Consider the following 22,743-nt stretch of genomic DNA (forward strand, 5'->3'; position numbering starts at 1 on the left):
CTCTCTTATCCTTCTCTGAGGCAGGCAGTCCTGAAGGTGCACAAAGAGTACCAAAAGTTCAATACCTTTTCAATACAACAATTTGGGAACCAATCCAACATTGTAACTTCCAATACTTTATTTAACAGCACAGCACTAGCTTGAAATTGCATTCTGCCTACTGATTTCAACAATGAAACTAAGCAAAAACAAACTAAGGGTTCAATCTTATTAAGAGTGACTAATGGAAGTGATGGTTCATTGGTTAAGACACATTTAGCAAATGACAAATGGACAAAAGCTGAAGAGTAGCAGCAGCCATCTTGCGGTCTGAATTTTATCTGTGCATTTGTCCGTTGTTATAGAGAATAGCTTGTCGTGTAGTGTCCGAAACCACATATACAGTCCATCAGAGATCACTTAAAAACCTGACACAGTTCTTTGGCTGGTGCCACAGTCCTCAAAAAGATAACCCTATTCCAGCCTGTCTAATGCCATTTGACCAATTGCAAATTCATCCAGATGCAGGGGCAAATCTCTGAAGCAAAGCAGTGGTATCTTAATTAGCGCACCTCTACAGAGGCAGGCATTAAAGCACAGCCAGCATCTCCACTCATTAGCGCCGGTGCCCCTAACAGGCCCTGGCCTGCCAGAGCTCAGGCCTGGAGAACTGAGCAAAGGCCTGGGGGAGGCCCGGCTCACAGAGCAGGGCACCGGGGGCAAGAGTTGGCTGGCACAGGACAGCAAGAGGCCTGGCAGGCACTGTGCTCAAACACAGAGGTCAGCCAGTTCAGCCCACTAAAGCCAGCAAACCCTTGGGAGCAGATTACATACAGCAAACACATGGAAGTGCTTTGATTTAGCAGCTTTGCTTGCTCCGGAAAAGAGCAGTGTCGCTTTTCAAAACACTTGGGATCTTTTTTTTTTCCCCTCTCAATTTTCATTTGCTTTGGGTCTAGACACGATTTGGTTAGGACATATGATTGCCAGCACTATTTTGAGGGTACCCCAGCTTACAGCTATTGAAAAATGATCACCGTTAGCAACCCACCAGATGATAGGTTAGATGGGGATACAGCAAACGATAGGTTTAAGCTTAGGGAAATGCTAAAATTTAATTGAACAGATCAACGTACACGTTTACAAAGCATTTACAGCAGACCATCAAAATCAAGTGTTACAATAATGTCAACACATTAAGTTTTGCTTTCATATTGCAATCACTGTCTATGTCAGAGAATCACTTAGAATAAGATCCCAGAGAAAACTGATTGCTATCGTATGAAAGAAAAATTGAGTCACTTCAACATAGCTAACCTATGATGTACTGCACCTGCCAAACCCTGTGTTAATCATCACAGGCAGACTAGAACTAACCCTAAAGGGAGATACTATCAGCTATGTAACAGTCTACTGATACAACACATGAGAAACAGAGCTACTTCATAATGGGGGAATGTATTTGATAATTCTGCTTTACATCATACCGTTGATGTGTAGCTAAATTCATGCATCATCTGGCATGTGCTGACAATCCATGCCTGTAGTTGGCGTCAAACAGCATTGCTGTTTTGATTACCTTCCAATATTTTTTTAACAAAGACCACACACACACACACACACACACACACACACACACACACACATATATGCATACCACCATAAGCGGCTAGAGAGACGGTTAGCAGCACAGCTGTCTTAGAATTATGGCTTCTACACTTGCTTCCCTTTCTTACTTGTTTTGTGGATGAATGGGTGACGTTCAGCAAAGACGCTGGATGAAAATCTGGTTCTCTTTAAACTCTTTAAACACATACCTCAGTCCTGTTTCAGAAAAGCAGGGTTACACAAGTACCAGGTACAATTTCCTCAATGAACCACACAAAAAACGCAGACAAACCAATAACCCTAGCATCAGCCCTGGTCTGTGGCGTAGCCAGAGACGCAGCTGCAGCTACCCCGAAAAATCTGACAGGCCATCCCAAACTTTATCACATTGGTTTGTAAACTGTGTGTAAAAGAAAAAGAACATTGGTACCAGGGGGCAACATTGAAAACAGAATGTATAAAAACTATCGAACAATAAGGTGGTCCAATCAAGGCAACGGATCGAGGCAAGAACACTAGAAAAAAAAAAAGAAAAGAAATATTTTATTTAATTTTAGTTTGGGTCACATGACCATAGCTACTGCTTAGCCAATTAGCGTTTAGTTGACGCACAGCTCTGCAAACTGAATTAAGTTTGCTTTATATTTGAATTTTCTGCTCCACCTTAAATGGTGATGTAGTCAAACTCCTTATTCTTACTACCAAATTGGTGCCCGGCTGTAACTGCAACAGAATTTAAGGTGGAATGGACAATTCATATACAAAGCCGGAGAATAAGAGACTAACCTCAGCTTCAGTATATTGGTGTTTGTTGTTTTAATGTATGCATGGTTACGTATTATTGTGGTGAATGTTGTTTAAAGAAAGTAATTAGATCACAGTCATATATTTTTAGAGCTCCTAAAATGTCTGGTCGTCCCATATATGCACGTCCAAAACTGCCACTGCATACTGGCTCAGGTTGGTAAAAGCAGAGTGATAATCTGGTTGTTAAATCGAATCCTGGCAGCGTGAGCAAAACAATACACAAAATCTTTATATTGACATCATGGGTGAACACACGTATGAATGTGTGCATGCGTAAGTAAGCAGATTGGTGTGCTGGAGAGAGCCCTGTCGGAGGACAGTAACTTGGCTTATGCAGAGGGGAATTGCTCTTTGTGAATCCCTCCACACTGCCTGAAGATTTGGCACACCACCTCACAACAACAACAGTGATGTAACCTAGTAACAAGCCCTTGGCATCTCCTCTCGTAACCGAAACTCGGGCCATACCTTCCATATCAACAGCGTTATTACAGTGTGTGTGGAGAGAGGCCCTGTGTTGTCTTAGTGATCGTAGGACGGGAAAAACAGGGTGGGGTGGGAAAGCCTCTTACCTGCCCTTAAGTCAAAGGAGTCTCCTCACTTTTTCCAGCCCTGAGGCACAAGGCTTATAGAGTTATTTTTAAAACAAAAAAAATGAGAAATACAAAAATAGCAATGACTTGCTTTTATGCTGAGAGTTTCTGAGCCCCATATGTCATTGGTCGCTCTACGACACTGCCGTTTACCTACGCACTAGATGAGCAAAAGCTTTTAATGCCAGTCTTGCCTCTCCATTAAAAGCTTAATGGTTCTGCTGAAACCACCCCTAGGATGAGAACATTAATAACCCAGTCGTTACTTGCGTTTTTAGGATGTGTCAATTACTGCTTCATTCCCCTTGCTAGTCGAGTGCACTGCTCAGCTTATTACTGCCTGCAGCAGGCCAGGGCTAGTAGGCACCTCATCTGACAGAGCTGCTAGGAGCAGATTCCAGGCCTGTGAGAGGCTGGGCCTCTTCAGTAAAAGGCCCTGCTGCTTTAGAGTGTGCCCAGACCGGCATATCAGATATGTTGGGGATTTCATGTCAACTGTTGGAGGAACCGTGTTGCAGTAATAAGGCTTGGCAGCCTGGGTGGTGTGTCCTCAGAGCACACAACACAACACACACACACACACACACACACACACACACACACACACACACACACACACACACACACACACACACACTTTCTTTCTCTCATTGCCTTCCACGAGGGCCGATTCCCACCACGGCCGTCTGCAGGGACTGCATGCATGTACTCCATAATTAATCTGCCAATCACAGCGAAGTGCCACCGAGGCTGTGGGGAGACGGAGAGCTGCACACATTCCAGGCAGCTGATCATCATAAAATGTGGCACTGCACTAATGGCGGGTTCACGTGAAAAGCCACAGGATTTTAAAAAAGTGAAGGCCATAAAAAAAAAAAAAAAAAAGCAATTGAGGAAATTGAGCATGGAATTTAAGCTAATAAATCTCAGTGTCACACAGAAAACAAAGGTTTTAAAACGTAGACACAGAAGTGCTACCAGTATCTAATACCCTCTACCTGGATTAACATTGTAACGATACACAAATACAGAAACATGAATAACATTAAGATAGTGTAGTGGGTTTTTTTTTTTTCGTAGAAGCCCATCTTTATGCGACTCCACTATCATCTATAGTCAACATATGGTGCTAGCATAGATGGTTATATATAGTACTAACAAAACATGCTGTTTGAATCGTAACAGTAATGCAGAGTTCTCCAACCATGCACCTGCAGAGCTAGCTTCCTGCAGACTATAGATCCAACCTTAAACTGCCACACCTGATCCCTGACCCAATGTGATTTGGGTTGCAGCTGAAACTTGCAGAAAAAGCAAAATCTCCAGGAGAAGGGCTGGACATCGCTGCAGTTGTGGAACTCGTATGCCAGGATAAGACTACCCAATATTTTTGTCTTTCACAATGTGTCAGATAAGGCACTCATAACTACACTAACACTGTTGAGAATCCACCATCTTTTACTGAGATGTTAGTTGATTATAGTACTATATACTGTAGATAATCTATAGGGCTAATCTATTCTAATCAACATCTATAGTGTGCCACTTAAATAAAGTGAGACCAACAGGGTATTCCTTCTCCAACAGGGTTACCATTTTGGAGACACATATACACACAATATGTAAACAACAGTAGAAATGTGTATGTATTCTGAACAAAATGCAGAATGCGGAAATGTAAAAAATGAAAAGGGTACAACAGATCTTTTTTTTCTTTTAGTGTGTAGCAGCCTGGAGTTCCAGCTGCATATACAGCGCCGCTGCCCACCGAGACCGTTGGAATAAAAAATTCCGTGCAGGCTAATCAGCTACAGGATGTCACATGGGGTTAAAAGCAGAGATAACAGGCTTTGTAACCTCCAATGCAGATACACTCAAATAATTACTGAAAAGGGAGGAAGGCATTTGAATTTATGCAAGAGTAATTATGCCATTTGGGGATATTAGAGAGATTTTCTCAGCAGTCTGCCACCACTCGCCGTGCCTTTCATAGCTGGGCGGCAAAGAGCTGCGCATGCTGACAAACACAAGGCCTTGGGCTCATTGTGCAATCTGAAAGCCCTTACCACGACGGCGACGGCGACGACGCTCGGCATTCCAGTAATTCAATAAGCCCTTCCAGTGAATTACCACAGTGATCAGTATGGGGATTGTGTGCCGTGTCCCCAACAGCTTGGCTGGGAGGTGCCCTTTGTGTACGTAGCAGCAGTGCTAACCCTGACACCAACCATGCGAACCCAATTACACTGCCTCCGTTCGCCCGAGGCTTGCACATTAACACATATTCCCCCCTGAGATGGGCAGACCAAGTGCCAGCCTGGCAGCCACTCGCCACAGCCTGCTGCTGAATCACAAATAAACCACTTAAGGCCCTGGCGAAAAGAATCGTTTGTCCTGCACATTCTTGAAAGTCCTTTTCTCATCAGAATTCCCCCGATCCTTTCTTGGCCAACAATTAAATGCTCTGCTCCTCTCTGCTCTGCAGCAATGAGCAGCACGGCAAAAAGCCTCAACGCTGCAGCAGTGCACAGCACAGGCAGGCTGAACTCAATGGCATCGTCACTCCTGCAGACACACACACAGGACTCAAATAACATGGGTGTTGCATTCTGCGAGAAGCTGGCAGGACACAGGAGAGAATTAGTTAAAAGAGGTGGCAAAACATAGGTTTACACAGATATATAACAAACAGCAAATTATGATGTAGTGCACAGTAATGAATCAATGTTGTCTATTTTATAAATTAACTAAATAATCAGAAACAATCAGATACATTTTCCAAATTTAATTCCTGAAGTAAAGTGAGAGCAACAGTTCTAATCAAGGACTATCAATCATATGCAGACACCTGCATATATACAGTCTGGATACAGAGCTTTACAAGGTCAAACTAGAAATGTGTTAACAGCAGTTAATGGATTACTGTAAAACTTATACCTAAAATATTGTAGTTTTCACACAAATGCCTGATTTAATTTATTATACTTTATATGCCAATACTGGATGTACAGTATAACAAAACACTATTCAGCTACAACTCAGAGACAGAGACAATAAACAGAAACACTGACGAAGGACAGTAGACAAGACAAGGACGATAGGTGCATAGACAGAGCAAAAAGTGTGTGTTAACAGTGCTGCAGGTCAGAAAGTGGAGAAAGAAGAAACGTGCAATTTTACAGATGCTGTAAGGTGTGTGTATACACACACACACACACACACACACACACACACACACACACACACACACACACACACACACACACAACAGTGGTAGGTTGTGGAGGTAATTAGATCAGGTGGACAAATAGTAGAAATACTAAAGACTAAATGTAGAGGGCGAGCAAATGACCATTAGCAGCTTTATGTTCGAGTAGTAGGGATGGGCAATATTACAAGTTTATCATATCATGATATGATACAACATATTTTTCTATATAGATATCGTCAGGGCATTAAAGAACACTGATCAACTGCATGTTTCATTACAAACAGTGTAATTAGACTGGTTTAATTGGACTAATTATGTGCAGTAGATTTTAAAAGAAATCACTGTACTCAGTATGGGTATGGGAGTATTCGAAGTATTTATAGTATTTTTTAAAGAACCTGTCCCTACTGATGTATTTTTTCTGCATGAATTGTAATAAATAACATATATCGTGAAAATTTAAGAAATAAAAAATATCATTTGGTCCACCCCTAATTCAAAGTGCAATGTGCATACAGTGGCACATACTATGGCTCCAAAATGTCAACTTTACAGGAGAAGGAAAAGAAAAAACAAACAAACAAATAAAAAAACACCTTAAAGCAACATAAACACATTCCAAGCTATTTCTGAGCATTTCTATTGGTCCTTTCATCATAAAACATGTGACAATGTAAAGAACTGGCAGATTTCCAAATGGGTCAAAAAGTGAACAACAGCAAAATAGTGATGCATGACTTTTGTGCAAGAGTGCAGACATATAAATAAAAGCACAGAATAAACTACTGTCAAGTGTTCCATTGCTCAGCATTACATTAAAATTAAATTTGACAAGACATTGACATTTTAACAACTATTCAGAGACAATAATATGACCATAATAACGATAAAATAACTAAAGAGAACAACAGGCATACAGTGAATTCAGTGCGGTCATTTCAGGTTCTTCTCACGTAGGCCTAAAATTGTCTACACTTGGAATGGCATTAACACTTGGGTTATAATTAAAAGCGTTTTGCTTTTTAATCAATATCCAATCTCTCAGAAATAATTAACAACATATTACAGAGTTTATTGCCTGGCAGATCTGGATGCTGCTGCATCATTAAACTGTTCAAATCCTGCTCTTTGACTCCTAGAGTCAGTTTTGAGCTTTTTACTGCAGTCCCCCAGCTCCCCCCACCAACCTTATACAGTCTGCTGCCATTTTCTTTTCATAAGCTAATAGATTATCTTCAGTCATGTACACTCTCACATGGGCCATTATGACACACAGACACACAGACACACACACACACACACACACACACACACACACACAGACAGACACAGACACAGACACACACACACACACACACACACACACACACACGATGCAGACAGTAACACATGCTGCTCTTTACCATATTGTAACTTTGCTTGGAATTATTCACTTACCTAACAAACACAGAATAATGCAAACCTACAGCCAGATACAGTCCGTCAACTAAACACCACAATCTTCAGTGAATTGTAGGCTGTATACTCAGAGTATAATGTGTCACAGCAGTCTAATCCCTGAGGAAATGAAGAACCGAAACATGTTGACTCAGAAGGGGAATACCAGCAATCGCTGATGAATATATCAAATAAAGATGGATGCTTTAAGAAGGATGGATGCTTTTCAGCTGAAGCATCCCTTCATGTTGCAAACTTTGCTGCTCCTTACTCAGATAATGTTAGCAAAAAAGGGCAATCAAATTATTGCACAACAGACACACTAAGGTTTAGACAGGTCAGATGTGTGGGTAGACACAGGATGTCTGCAACACAATGGGTTAAACTACTCTATTTCGATTTCAGAGCATTAAAGGAACACTTGTCTAGTGTCTCATTTTACACCTTGATGATAAGTGAATACCCTTGGTGTCCAAACTCTGCTTCTTTTAGTTTTGCACTATAATTGCAAGGCTAACACAGCTAACAAGTAATGGAAGTTTATACCCCACCAATTAGCACTGTGCATACTGCATGCCCAAGTCGTCACCACACTTACCTCAAACCACATCTAGTCATTAAGTAACCTGAACTAGAACAGCTTATGCCTGGCCCACAATACAGGATTTTAGAAACCATGAAAGGATATTAAGAACACATTAGTTGTGAGTGATACGACAATCACTTACTTAGACATTTTCAGGATACTTAAAACATATCAAAATATTACGTTTTTCTGCAGTTTGGTATGTTCCCTAACAAGTACCATCAACAACTTCTTTCAGAACTTTCAGAAAGTTCAGATGATAACCATAATAAACAGTGAAAACCTGAATGATGTAAATCATTGCAATAACAATCAAAATGTCATTCCCCACCCCTACTACACAATTGCAGACAGCACTGATTTTAAGCTGATTTTAACCTTTAGAAGCCTTTCAAACTACAAAATTTGCATAGACAATAACACAGACGTAAAGATTTTGCATGTGGATCCCAAACAAGAACCATAATCTGCCAAAAACAAACATATTTTGAACAATAAAATGAATGTATTAAAATTGAGGATTTGAAAAGAGGTTTGAACAAACGTATGAAAATTAACCATAAATGTTGATTTTTGCAAAGATAAAAAAATAACCCTAAAAACAGCACTAAAATATCTACACATTTTGATTTCATAGTTTTTAAACTAATAGCAGTTTTAGATGCTATTGTACTGCGTTTAAATAAGACAAAAATGGTAGTACTCATTACATGAACCGTAATCTGAACTGCAGATTTCAGTTCACATCTGGTACAGAACTACAACCAAGGGTTCGGCCTCTCAGAAGCAAGATAAGATTGCAGTGCTTGTTGTAGCATAAAGAAAACAAAAAATACAGGATGTTAAGTCAAATATTGAACGTTCAATATTTAACAACTTAATTAGGGTGGAATTACTGAAGATACAGCCTAAAATTGGGACATGTTCTTTAATGGACAGGAAGGACAAATTGGCCTCAAAATCACTCCGATTCTCAAGTGCGGACCATGTCAGTTCCTAATAAAAATATCCACAAAATTCAGGTTGCAACAAGTATTGACAGCTCTATTGCATAATATATTGCATTTTGTCCCCAACATTGTGGTAAGCTTTAATTACTTATATACATTAGCCTTCTAAGCAAATTTCAGACACATATGATTCATTTGGAGTGAGGGCAAGACGGTGTGGTGTGTATTTTATGTGTATTTTCAAACTATTCATTTATGAATTAAGAAAACATTCACAGCACTGGTCCAAACCACCATCATAAAGCCACGGCCTCTTCCCAGAATGACAATGCATCAGAATCTATGGTTGCACAACACCGCAGCACATGGGAGATTAAAGAGGATTAAATCATGGGTCAATAGTTTCATCTTTTGTTGATGTTCCAGCTTATGGCCACTCTTTCACAAAGGCAAAGCACTGAGAATTCCCCACGTAAAAGGTGACTGATGTCCCACTACATGAACAGAATGACAGCTATTTAATTATCATTACGTGAGTGACCCTAGATCCCCTATAGCAAGCAATGAATAGCCTCACAAACACACTCAGCCGTACTTACGTTTGGCCACATCAACCATTGTGAGAAGGTAAAAGACACATAAAGCATAAAGAGATGAGACTTCAGGTTATTAACAATGGGAGTATCAATGTCATCAACAGTTGCAGGAGTTGGCAAACAATGTTAACTGAAGCAGTTCTGAGCCACTGACTAAAAGGAATTTGACCAGGGTTTCCAAGTAATGCAATGGTCACACCTGGCAATAAATTCTTCCGACATTCTTCAATAATTGTCCATATATAGAGATTCCGGAGCATGTAAGATTTATCAGTATGGGCTGAAGGTCAAACTCACAAGTAGGCAGTACAAGCTTCTGTTTAGCCGAGCTGAAATTGTTCAAGGGCTAAAAATACACCTGTATTTTTCAAGGTAATCTAGTCAACATGAATTTTCATGATGATCCAGAGGTCTGCCAAATCAACCTATCCTCAATTGCTGGAGCTCTCTCTCTCTCGTCACTCATCCAGGATAAGATGTTTGCACAGCTCACAAAAGACCATTTCAGTGCAGCCAAGTCAGGGTTTTGTCTTGTTAGTTATCCGCCGCATTGTTAAAGCACTATATATGTGTGTATGTATGTATATATGTGAAAGAGCTTGACGGAAGTGTGGATTCAAATAATCTTAATCCATCAACATCATAAAGGCCATTAGTTTTAAACTGCTCTGTTTGTTGTAGTTACAAACAAGACTCTTCAAGTTCAGACGCAGAAGCTGGAAAACCCTTCATTCAGGTTTCTTATGGATAAAAATATCGCTGACCTTGAACCTTTCTGCTTATGTTTATGATACTCTTTTTTTAAACTACTGTTTTAAATTTCATTTTGGCCATGTTATTGGCAACGCCTTGGTTTGTAAACATATTTATCGCTTAGACTTTAAACCTTGAACCCTATAATACACAATAATGACTGACTAACAAAAAAAAACAAAAAAAACAACAAATCAACACAAACATTGAAAACTCCCAGAGAGTAACCCAAATAATTAAATGTGACACAAATTCATGCATTCCCATATGGCCCTGAGAGGACTCCATTTGGATGTAAAATGATCCATAGTGCCACAGAGGAACGACTGCGTGTCATCTGGTTATGCACCTTGCTGACCACAGGACTCCACATAAGGTCATGTTACACTTAGGTTAGAGGGCCTGCTTGGGCCATGGCGAAGGCAGAAGTAACGGCATGCTGCTAGACTGAAAAAGAAACTCCTATGTGACGACCAGGTAGAAACATGAGACTAGCTGCAGAGAAAATATTTCCCCGGAAAGGAAAAGTCTGTATCTGGATGGATGCGTTCTCTATAGGGGGATGTCAACGACTGGGCCGCTGAGGAGGGAATAATCCTGGCTGATAAGCTGTCTATAACAGTATTGTTGCCACACTCAACAATATTGATTTGTAGTGTTAGAAGCACTGACAGGTTACAAGCATTACATTTACGAAAATATCATAAATGATATAATTATAAATAATATCATAAAAATTATATCATAAACTCATCATAAATGTTAAGTTCCTTAAATACAAATGTTGCCAATACAATGTCAATGAAAAAGAGCAATTGTGTTGATATACTATTTGTGTGAAAATTACAAGATCAATGCACTATTTGTTCTGTGTGTGGAGCCAAAAGTAGAAAAGTTTTCAACTTTTTTTGGCAGCTTTTTTTTTTCTTAACCGAAATTCCGGTCCACCTTGCAGCAAGTATATTCTGTACAGTAATAAGAACAGGAAGCAATGTAATTTCTGCACCATTTCAGGTGAAAGATAAAAAAAAGCCAGTTTCAGCCTTATCACAGTTTACATGTATACACACACACACACACACACACACACACGTCTGCAAGTACACACATCTGTCTTTCACTCAGCTATAAAACAGGTTCTGAACATTCTTAAAGCGTTTAATAAACTACTCAGAGCACTTTTACTAGCTGTGAGCTAGATAAGATGCTCAGCTTAGGGGCAGTAAGTAATAGCGATAGTAATCAGAATAGAGTTACTAGGAGAGATACATAATATGCAGCCACATTTAGATACACAGGTTTTTATATATATATATATATTTACATATAAAAAAAAAAAAAAAAAAAAAAAAAAAAAAAGTCAGCTGAAACAAAAAGGAAAGCAAGTAGTTAATTAGAGGCTTAAATAATAAAATATCGCACTAATTTGGCAAAAATTTCTAAATACCACCAGCACTACTGAATTAGGACCAACTGATTCGACTCTCAATGGTTGGACGAACAGTAGGCTGCTTGACCAAGCAGCTATTTAAGTTTTAAACACAATCAAATTAAAAAGCTCTATTTTGATTTGCCTATTGGCCGACTTTTTTTGCCGTTTTTGTAGCCTGTTTAAATGTCGGCATGCTAATTCGACATACTTGGCTTTTGACTGATCGGGCCCCAGTCATTTGTAAAATTTACGTTCATAGCTGCGAGACCACAGCAAATACAACAATCATAAGTTGTTAACTAAAAGTACAAACTAAACTAGGACACTGGACAGCTAAGCAGGTTTATAAAGCTTGAATATGCAATGAGCCAAGTAGTTCTCTCGTCATATCCAGTCAAATTAGCAATTATCTGTTTCACCAGTGGCATTGGCGAAAAACATTATTTTGGTGAAAAATATGTCCCTGCAAATCAGAATTCTGTAGAACCCTGTGTTTAATGATAAAAGATTACATGAAAGATGCAATTGCTGATTCAACTTCGCTTGCAAGTCTACATTTGCAACATAAAGTACCAAAGAACTGAAATTAGAACGCACCAGCAGGCAAACAGTCAAAACTGTGTCTAATTCTGGAGAACCTTTTTATAATCAGTTGCGAATTCTAAAGCTATTCAGTCTCAACATGAATTTTGATTAATGCCTAAAATGGTAAAACATTACAGAATTTAATTTTATACAATAAGATTGTAGTAAATAATTGAAGTCCTGAAATGAAGCGTGTACAAATGGTCTGGCAGCCAACATTAAGATTGCCACATCCCTCCCTCATGTCACCTTATATCAACAGGATATTGTAGAGGCAGGATGCAGTAGCATTGACTCACTTCCTCTCATTACTTCAGATGACATCAATGTCGAATCTCCTAACACGTTTTCATGGCTTAAAATGAAGTTGCGGAGAGAGGGAGGGAATAGAAAAACAAGTCAAAGCTACTTAATGTGGTGATTTACAGTGAATCAATATAAGCAGCTCATCAAACGGTGTCTTAAATCCTCTGAGCATTATAGACTGTGAATGCAGTCTGATGCATCTTTCATTGATCTGGAACGTCTTTTAGTCGGCACATAAGAACTGCTTCAAGTTCACAAGTCCTTCCTTTGAGCTAACAGACACATGACATGTGTGTAATTAAAGTCATAGATAATTTGTCCAAAAAAAATAAGCTGCTCTTCTCAAAAGGTAGAAAATTACTCACGACCCCCCGCGAATTAGCCCGAGCTATCCAGCAAAAGACCAAAACGCAATAATCTCAAATGCGTGACATAATTGCTCGCTAATCACATGAAAGGCAGTAGTGTACATCATAACGGCAAAAAGTCGCCATTTACTTACTAAACCAGCCAAACTGCAACTTCAAACATCTCTGCTGAACTTGAACAACTCTGTTGCTGGCTGTGTTCATTCTGGTTTAAAGATATGCAATTACTCAAGACTATTAACAGCTTTCCCCTTGAGCACCATATCACCACAAGAAAAGCACAGAGCAGAAATCCAGTCAGCTAATTAATACTTGATTTGAGTGTGCATGGATTCCCCATCACAGCCCACGTCTATCAGCACTGCTTCCTCATTCCCTTCCCTCTCTTTAGAGAAATCTGTCTGGAGCGCACCTTTCTTTCTTCTCCACTTAAAATTCCTCAACACATCCTTGGCCCCTACACGAAACAGACTGCTCTCATTACCTTGGATTTGCATGTCTGCTACATAACGGCGTAAGGAGAGATGAAACAGAACTCCCAGTTGCTGCCTCCGTCAGACTGACTTCACTCATCTAACAGCATAGGGCACAAGAGAAAAAAATGCAAACAAATCATTGTCTCTTAAAAATCTCACGATAACAGACGTCAGTTTGGGGGGGAAGGGGGGTGGAGCAAAACAAAAGTGCTCCATATATCTTGATCTTTTCTTTCACTTTATTCCTCACATCATTTGAAAAGCGACCCTTTACATTGTTCCAACAGAAAAAAACAGATGCAATATTACTTGGAAAAATCTTTTTTTTTTTTAATGTACATACTATTTTTCAAAAAGGTAAAATAACTGCAGTAGGGGACCAGAGTGGTCCAGAATAATGAGGCGCTGACACTATGACCACAGTGTTGCTGTTTCGAATCCCGGTCATGCTTCTAGCCATCGGCAGCCGGGGTGCTGAGAGAGGACAACTGGCTTTTCTGTCTCCAGGGTGAGTGAATGGCCCCCCACATCACTTCAGGTGCAATGCACGCCAGCACTGGCTGTCCGATGCATCAGATTTGGGTACTCGCCGCTTCCCTCTGAGTGGCCCGGTGATGGTCCACCTGCGGCAGTGCGGAATTTGAGGGACTAGCTGGCTGCACATGTGTCATAGGATGTGTATGTCCACCTTAACCCTCCCCAGTGTCAGGAGCATTGCATGTTATAGAAGGGAGAATATGAATTGGCTGGGTATTTGGTTATCCAAATTGGGGAGCAAATGGGTAAAAATCAGAAACAAAACTTAAAAACTAATAATGATAAAAAGAATACTGCAGTAAACACCATTTTCTACTACATCCTAAATGCAGTGGGGACTCAAATATTAAGCTTTTCCAAAAATACACAGTGTTACAAGTTACAAGTGTTACCAGCTGTAAAACTGCATAACCGGACTTGCCATTTCAGGGTAGGTAGTTGACCCTCCCACAAGCAAATCATTACAACTGTTCATTAAAATAACTAGCCTGCCATATAAATGCTCTCCCAATACAAACTCAAAACAACTCCTGCAAACATTTTTGCAAATATATCTACATAAGTTTGACCAAATTAACAAAGCTGTTTTACTGTCATTACAAAGCCTTCTTTCCCTGATTTAGTCATTTTCAAATACCACCCACTACTCAGTACTCCTGCATCACACAAAGCTACCAATGTTGGGAGGGTGAAGACTAGCGTGCTTCTCCTGCGTCACATAAATTCAAATTGCCACAAACACACTGCCACTGGACAGCTCGGCACGCTCAGAGGATTATGCTCACAGATCAGCTGATGCCAAGCAACATCCGCACTGGCTATGTTTGCACAGAGTGATAGGCAGGGCTAGGGGACAGAACCACTCACCACTTATGCTCGAGTTATTTATTTATTTATTATAGAACATATAAATTAACAAAGCCATTACAATTTTAATTGAACAGTTAGCTATAAGTGAATGAACAGGAAATGTATTAGTCCAACACAAACAGACTTGTTACTGAAGTTACTCAACGTACTGAATCAATAATGCTGTACTTGCAGCTAATTGCAAATGAACTCCAGGTATTAATTTAGTAACTGACTTGTAGAGCAGGTAGTTCCTTTCTGCACAGAAAAAAACAGGGATGTACCGATGCAACATTAGGATCAGACATCAGTCAGATACAAAAAAAAAACAAACATAATTAGCTGGATCAGGTATCGGATATGAATCCATGGGACCGATGCATTCACTAAACTTCCGATTCCTGCATCACCGGTATTCGAGACTTCATAACTTCAAGTCAAGTCAAGTCAAGTCAAGTGGGTTTTATTGTCATTTCAACTACATACAGAGTACACAGTGAAACGAAACAACGTTCCTCCAGGACCATGGTGCAACATAGACAGTGCATACAAAACACAAGTGCAACACAAACAAACAAGTGCGGACAGACAACACAACACAGTACAGACCAGAGAATAATAAACATCCCCTTCATCAGAGCAACCTACAGACAGTAACAGTAAACAGTTAGACTTACCCTAACTAACCAGTACTCAACTATCAGAGAGTAATCCAGCTCGGGAAATGCAGCTAAAATCCACTCTAGTTTGTGTACTAGTCTGTCCTTATGTCCTCTAGGCTCTGCCTCAGTGTAGTGAATGATCAGGATCAGCAGAGTTTGTGAACTGTTAATAAAAAAAATAAACTGATTTGTTGTTTACCTGCATAATATGCAATATATTCCATGTAATTACATTTTTTATGAATTCTGAATGGACTGAAGATACCCTGTGAAGCATCTGTTTACAAACAAAAGATGCTACCGTTCTGCAGGCGTATTGTCTCCTCTTTTCATCAAAGTGTTTGGTGTTCTGAGTTAGAAACTGAACTTATGGAGTCATATCTTTGATTTTGCTGTGTGATCAAGTCTTCTTTTCTCTGCTCATCACCTTTAGCAGATTGCTCGGTTTAATCAAGAGCAGCGCAGGGAGGAGGGGCAAGCGGCAGATCCCTCACATACATAGGCAACATGCAGGCAGACTCGGCCCAACACCGTTTGAGTCTCTTTGGTCTCACAGACTTAAAAATTCAGAATAAGAGTCCTGAGCCCAGACAACACTGTGCCAAGGTCCAGCCCAATAATTTACTTTAATGACAAAAAACATGCTTCATGTAATACTGGTGTTCATTTGTTATAGTTTGCCTATCAAAGTTAGTTAATTTTTAAGTCAATCCTGAGGCCTTAAGTCTCTCCCACATGGTGATGTATAAGATTTATTAACTTAACAAGGCAAAGGGAAGAACCAAAAAGCCTCAAGTTTTCACAAACCTGACATGTCTTTGTTGTCCTACCTGTCTATTCAGGTAGTGTTTACTGACCATCTATATTTATCTTTACCGAACATCTACAGTACAATTTATATATCTGTAATTATTTCAATTTAGCACACAAAATATTAAACGGCTTAGTTGTTGTATAATATATAGCAGATAGTTTGGTCAATCCATGGGATCGATCCAATCGCTGAATCAGATTCCAATACTGCCAGTATTCTAGGCTACTTAATTCAGGATCAGAGTGACATACAGACATGATACACAGATCATAGCACTGATGTACCAAAACATTAAGACTACCTACCTAATATGCTGAGAATTATCTGTGAGCTACCAAAACACACTATGTAGGGAATCTGTCTGTCCTAAAGATTTTATCTGCTTTAAGCTTGATCTGTTTAATAAAAGTTGGTGAGTAACTTTAACCAAAGAGCCTCTCACACACACACACACACACACACACACACACACACACACACACACACACACACACACACACACACACACAAATAAGAGAGAGACTACTCCAGATCAATCATATCACCTCTGCAGCCAGCTGACAAGTGTGTTAAAAACCTGGGCTCCTTTCAGACTACTATAAATCTCCATTGCCTCCAAAAGAACCAGCTTTTAGGATCATCATCATTTGTCTTATTTTTCTGAGCTGGTTTCATCCCCTCTCATCACTGACATTATTACAAAATAACCAAGAGAAAGGACGCTGCAGACAAGGGCAAACAAAAACCAGCAAAGGGTAATAAAACTTTCCCCACTTCAATTGCTAAGTTTAGGGGTAGAGCTGGGCAATTTGACAATATTTTATTATATTGTGATAAATTTTGTTACCGTGGTACACAATATGCTTTTCTGAGTGTACCGTGGATATCGTCAGTGCTTAAAGATGTTTTTCTGCATGTTTCATTACAAAGAGTGTCTAATCAGTCTTATTTAATTCAATGGAGTGCAACATATTTTGAGTAAAAATCACAGTACTCAGTATGGAAGAGTATTTGGAGAGCAGTTTTTAAATGTTTAACGCTGTTTGAACATTTTGTATATGTGACGAAATAGTATAATAAATATCATATATCGTAAAAAATGTCTTTAAATATTGTGATATTAAATCTATCCATATCAGCCAGCTCTATTTATGGGTGCACAATATATCATCTGTTAATTTCAGTGACTGAAATGTAATTCATACTGACCTAGACCTTTTACTGAGCATAATAATCATCATCATCACATCATCATCATCACCAACAACCACACTGTACTAGAAAATCTGAAAGGAAAATCCATATCAGGATGGGGAAGTTGTATCGGTGCATCCTTCCTCACTGCTGACACAATGCTGAGCCCTATAACAATCACTTTTGGAGAATATGGAGCCAATATTAACCAACAGAAACGAAGACAACACAGTGGGGTAACAACACAGTCATACACTGTAAATACCTATGAATCACTATCATTGTAATATGCCTAAAAGCAATATGAAATACAACTACAATATTATTGTCCATATTGTGTATTGTGCACTTCTCGCAGAGTTTGAAGCATGGCTACTCTTTTTGCCAGCTGTGGGTTCAGAAACACCTGAACCATCTCCATCGACAGATTCCTTTCAACACACACCCAGTTCTGAAACACATCAATGAACTTCAGCCCGGTTAAAGTCAGCTTCAGTCGAGTTAGGCTGAATTACAACAACATACACACCCTTTTTGAGCTGCAAGACAAAAAAATGTAATCTTTGCAAAAACTAGAACCTCAGTAACCTCAGAGCCCAGGGGGTACAAGACTGATAAGCTCACTTATCAAGGAGCGATCAATAAAATCAATAAGCATAACCACATAGCATCAGATTAATTTCTGATGCACAGTTAGTTTTAAATTTGCTATATTGCATTTTACAAATAAAATGCAGAAGTAAGCATTAAGATGATGGGGTTAGTATTTATGTATTGTGCTTACTGCTGTAAAACACTCAAGCAAGGTCTCAGAGAGGAACTTGCACACTGTTCACACTAATAGATTTCCCCTAATTAGCCAACAACTGTTCTTATTGAACACATTATCTAGAAGGAAAAACTAAATAAATAATGGCAATTCCAAATTAATTTAGTGGAAACTTGCAGCAGAGTTTTCTGTAGCATAAATGTGCAAAGCCTAAATCTTCTCGATCTCTCAAAACATTTGGTTCCTTCTAGGCCTTGCTCTCTGAACTGCTCTTGTTTCGGATGACTCACTTGGCAGAAGTCACACGTCATGTGGCAGGCAGCATGACTCATTCAGAACAGGGGATCGCTGGTGCAAACTGCTGACCTGCCATTATCGTCCACCTTATATTAGCATTGATAGTTTTCCAAGATTGCAGCACTCAAAACATGTAGAAGTTCAACCACTTCAAAAAGCAAAATAGCTACATACCTGCTTTATTGCCTAGTAACATTTAAAATACTAATACACTTAAAACCATTATTATTTTCACACTTGCACTTACACTTGAGTCAAACAACTTGCACAAATGTTATTCTCTGGCTAAATACTCCATTTCAGTTCAACAGAAAGAAATGAAGAATGAACAATGCAACTGTGCTAGGTCAAATGCTAGCAAAGTTGCTAAGACCATCAACACAGGTAAACAACAGCTAGCATGATATCTTCAGTGAATTCTAAATAGATATCGCTAACTAGCAACAAATTTCAATCTGCGAAAAAAACAAACAATACCCCAGAGCTAGGGCTGGGTGATATGGTAAAAATCCTGTATCACAATATATAAAGACTTTTTTCACGATACACAATATCTATCATGATATACAAAATCACAAACTAAATACATAAGTAGCAAATGATTCTTAAAAAATGCTTTTCAAAAACTGCATACGGCATACAAGGATTTTTACTCAATGTTAGCGGCACATCTTCTAAATTTACACAGTTTGTAATGAATGATTAGTGTTTAAGCACTAACAATATCCTCAATATGCTTAGAAAAGCATATTGTGCATTACAATATCAACATTTTTCACAATACAATAAAATAGTCATATTGCCCAGCTCTACCCACAACCTAAATTAATCACGAAGCAGCAGAATAACTTTAGACCGAGAAAGGTTACCTAGCAAAAGAAAACAAGCATGCTAAAGTAGGGATAGCCAATATAGTACAAATATCGACCACTGTTCGAGCATTCTGTCTGCAAGCCAGAAAATAATGGCAAATATTGGGTATCATGAAAAGGTCTTAAAATATCATAATGTTATATTTTTACACATAAGACAGGATTTGCTGTGCGGCCGTGGTGGAAAAAAACACTGACATAGTGGGCAACTTGTGCACTCAGTGAAAGGATAGGTTTCGTCTGTGAGCATAGAATTTCACATGTATGAATTTACCTTGTTCAGCAGCAGCAACCATATTGGAGATCAGTAACAACATCTAAATCTAAATAAAGTGATGTGCCGTTGCTCTGCTACACTCTAACAGTTTAGCCAGATCTGCACCCGTGTGGCTCTCGTTCACTGCTCTTGTTCGGAGCACATGAGATGCTAGTTGGCCTTCACTGGTGATCAAATGGGCAATTACGGTTACATAAGACTGTGTGGCAATAAATGTTCATGCATCACATGTTACAGCTATCTCGGACCCAAAGCCTGCAGCAAAGAGGGAAATCCCAGGTTCTCAAAAACTGAATCCTTGGCTATAAACACTGTGATACTGTTTGGAATTCGCTTTGAGAGTTGGGTGAAGCTTTGATGTTGCTTGCTCACATACGAACAACAATTCTGCCATTGTACATGTAAATTTCTTTGCTTACAGAACAGAAAACTGAAATTAGCTAGCCAGCCAAACAGTACCTTACATTTGTTACAATGCCATAACTTTTCTTTCGATGCCAAGTGTACATCATAATGCTTTACAAACTTACAATATACATTTCTGCAGAGGAACTGAAACTGGTTTAGGTGCCACCAATCAAATTTGTATTATGTAAAAAGTAAAAAAAATACTAATAGACAAAGCAAACTTTACGAAAGGATGTTTAATTTTGCACTACAAGCTCAGAACATGCAGTGGGAAAAAGAAAAAATAAAGAAAAGAAAAAAACCTTCTAAACACATCTAAAATTGTCGATGTGCATGAAGCAAACAACAGAATATTATAGACATTGGCCAAAAAATGGCTTGTAATCTTCATCCTCCGCATAGCCCCCCGCCCCCAAGTGATCATAAACAAACTTCTGGGGGAGAGTAAAAAAAATACAAAAAAAAATCAACTACAGAGCTGCCAGTGTGTAAGTATGTGTGTGTGCGTGCATGTGTGCGTGTGTATGTGTGCGCGTGCGCACACATTTGTGGTCACTCTCTTTGGCCATTAAACTCCCCATGAAAACAGTCCGATACCCCCTACTGCACACAGGCTTTTATGAGCAACTTTCTCTTTTGCATGTTAATGGGGAGGGTAAATCAAGACAGGGAAGTGGAGGCATCAAACCACATTTTACAGACCGCAGACTAAATAACTAAACACACACCCTGGGGCGGGCATACTGGGGGGTTTCTGTGAGATTGGACTGTTCAAGACCACTCATGTCAGAAGAAGCTGCAGGATTCAGAGCAAACTGACATATCAAAGCCGCAAAGCCTTGTAAAGGGGAAAAGAGCAGTTCAAGAAGCCGCATTCAGCCTTAATTTGTCTCCGCTTGGTGCAAGACAACAAATGACAAAATACGGCTATTAGCGCTCGCGTTTCAGTCCACATTATTTGCAACTGAAATGACAGCAGATCGCATGTTGTTTGATGGTTTCTATCATTTATCCCAAAAGTTAACCACAAGCAGCGGCTGCTTTTAGCTAAAATTTCCACACTGCAGCGTTCATTATTCAAATGGCAAGAGATGATACTAGGAAATCCCCTCTCTAACATCCTTGATTTCGATTTTCATGCGCAACATTCAAGACAACAAGCCTTTGTAGATGACAGCTTGACAACTTTTAAAACTCCTTTCATCATGCATCCATGCTGTCAAAACATAAAAACTGTATATTTCACCTGATATTTCTTTTCACAAGGGTCGATCTGATGCATTAACTTGCTGATGTTATCAGACAATGTTAAGGTCAAAACAATAAGAAGCATGAGCAGGCATCCATGTTTAACCTCCAAAATAAAGAGAACATGTAATAACAGAAATGTCTACATTTCTTTGAAGAGAACTGGTCAAAAATAAGCAAAATGAGAAAAACAGAAGCTAATTGAGCAGGACCAAACTAAATCAAAGTTTCTGGGATCCCCCACCTCTGGAGTTCCAATATTGACATATTTACTTTCTGCTGTTTGAGAAGCTTGAACATTATTAACTGTCAGATCAGATCAGTCAGTAAAGGAAATGTTTAACAAATGTTTGGTTTATTTTAAAAAATAACCCAAAAAGTAAGCTTTTATCTTTTCTAAAACGTTAACAGTCACAACATTTTCATATAAGTCAGGCCCAAAGATTTTCCTACTAAATCATTTCTGACCAGAATGATTTTCCTTCATGGGGAGAATTCCTGAAGTGACATACGCACTGATGCGGCCAATGGACTATCCAAAATGGGTCTGGACCCCTATTTACCCACTGTATCATTCAGCAAATAAAACTCTTTCTGGCACTCCTAGAAGACTTTAAAAGTAGGTCATGCAGTCTCCGGTGACTCACCAGTGATGGCAAGACACCAAATAGTGCAGGTAAAGTGAAGGCACCAAGTTTACTGACTAAAGCTCTCTGGCAAAGAGGTCACGTCTTCGCCATTTCAATCAGTCGTACTTTTCGCTATTTTCTAACCAAGCACCGCCTCCTGCAAAAGGACATTAAATACTTATGAGTTTCTTTATAGATACATGGTGCAAAGTGAAACTAGGTCTTCAGCATGTACTCAGGAGTATTAAGGCATGGAGACACAGTGTGTTCTCTGAGAAACAAAATAGGGGAAAAAATATTATTACGCCAGAGTTGAATCTTGAGCCCCAATCAAGTAAAATGAAAAATTCAATATGAGGACATTATCTGAATATGAGGTTACTACGGTATTGTGATGACATTTAAGTTTGCATTCATTATTCTGTGCAAAATAAATGTCTTACAGTCCTTGTACAAATCTTGTTTTGGCCTTGTTTATTGTCTGATTTCTTCTCTTAAAC

The 22,743-nt window shown here is 39.2% G+C and overlaps 1 protein-coding gene across 2 annotated transcripts in view; it reads right to left on the reverse strand.

Annotated features, from left to right (window-relative positions):
• Positions 1-22,743, reverse strand: part of foxj3 (forkhead box J3) — a 111,436-nt gene that overhangs the window by 76,318 nt on the left and 12,375 nt on the right. The window contains exon 2 of one of the 2 annotated variants that reach the window (XM_072665683.1): positions 13,696-13,784. The exons of the other annotated variant lie outside the window; for it this stretch is intronic. The gene's annotated coding sequence lies outside the window, so the exon portion shown is untranslated. The remainder of the gene's footprint in view (positions 1-13,695; positions 13,785-22,743) is intronic. 2 annotated transcript variants of the gene reach the window in all.

Source organism: Salminus brasiliensis, chromosome 21 (genome assembly GCF_030463535.1).
Source record: "Salminus brasiliensis chromosome 21, fSalBra1.hap2, whole genome shotgun sequence".
Classification (NCBI taxonomy): Eukaryota; Metazoa; Chordata; class Actinopteri; order Characiformes; family Bryconidae; genus Salminus; species Salminus brasiliensis.